The sequence below is a fragment of the Galeopterus variegatus genome, unplaced genomic scaffold, assembly GCF_000696425.1.
Source record: "Galeopterus variegatus unplaced genomic scaffold, G_variegatus-3.0.2 Scaffold10321, whole genome shotgun sequence".
NCBI classification, from domain to species: domain Eukaryota; kingdom Metazoa; phylum Chordata; class Mammalia; order Dermoptera; family Cynocephalidae; genus Galeopterus; species Galeopterus variegatus.
Genome location: NW_007736432.1, coordinates 19,718 through 21,256, shown reverse-complemented (window position 1 = coordinate 21,256; position 1,539 = coordinate 19,718).

Here is a 1,539-nt window from a genome sequence, read left to right as displayed (position 1 = left end):
TCCTCAGTGTCACGCCCGTACCGGACCGGGACCGGCCACGGGATCGCAACCCTCGGTGTTGCTCCCGCACCTCGCTCAGCCAGTGAGCAGCCGGTCTGTATGTGGGATCCGAACCCTCGGCGGGAGCGCCGACGCACTTCCCAAGCGGCGCACTGTAGCAGTGCGCCACCGGGCCGGCCCTAATGTGAGCTTTTTAACAAATATAATAAATAACAGTTGTACCACCCTTTCATATTAATTGATAGAGTTGGGCCTAGAAACCAGGTAGGTGTCTGAACTCTATAGCCGATATTCTTCCCATTACATCAGGATTCTATCCATGGGGTTTGATTGGCTGAAAAATACTCTTGTAAATCCTGCCCTTGCACAACTGTGTTAGCCATCTCGTGTGGCATCTGAACTTGGGTAAACCAAGGAAGTCTTGGAGGCCTGGTCCAAACCCTAAGAGTCTGGCCTGGACCCAAGTCCAGAGGTTCTCTGGGAAGTCAGTTGGTTGTTTTGATGTTCTGCAATATGAACCTTTGAATATCTGAAAGGCAAATGTTTTGGTTGGAATCTTTGTTCCATTATTCCTAGTTGTTTGACTTTTGAAAAATTACTTAACCTCTCTATACTTAGTTTTATGATCTGTAGAATGGAGATAATGTTATCTCAGGGCATAATATTATCTCATGAAATTTGGATGTGATCACACATACAGCACCTCATGCTGATAGGAAGGAATTGGTAGGAGAAACCAGACTCACCATGGAGCAGACATGTACCCCTGCTGAGGATTCTGCTAAGAAATAGTCAGTTTTCCTAGAGATCCTTCAAACTAGGGCCCTCAGAACATTTGGCTCTATCCTTAGCCTTCCATACAAGATGGGGAGATAGGAATCTAGTTGGGAAAAAGAACAGAGATAATCCAAAGACTTTCACATTGCTTTCCAAAGACCTTTAGACAACGGTGACTATATTTGTTTTTGAAACTCCAGTGTCCAAACATCTATTGAGTGAGTAATATGTGCTAGAAACCTTTCTAAGTGCTAGTGATGCCCTTGTGAAAGTAGAATTAATTTCAATATTGGTTTGTCAAGTGAATCTGTGAATAGTGGGGGTGACTTGTGTGTGTTGTAAAGGCATTGAAAACAATTTTTACCTTCTTTTTTTCCCTCATCCTGTCCTTCAGTTTGGACTAATCTGAAAACAATCATATTTAGACTCAACTGATATTGCTTAGTCTTGGGATTTGAAATCAAGTTTGCCTGACTCCATATTTGTTTCTTCTTCTGCTATAAATATATAAATATTCATGGAGAATTTAGACGGCAAATGTTTTTAGCTGAGAAGAATACCACTGTGGGATGAAAAAAAAAAATTCTATAAACACTAATTGACTGCCTACCCTGGGCAAGACACTGTACTTATAGGATCACAGGACATTAGAACTGGAACAGCCCTTATTTGTAAGCAGTATTCACATTGTGATTAATGGAACCCTTGCAGACCCACATAGAAGCCACTGAGATTTCCATGGGAAGCAAATGGGATATTATA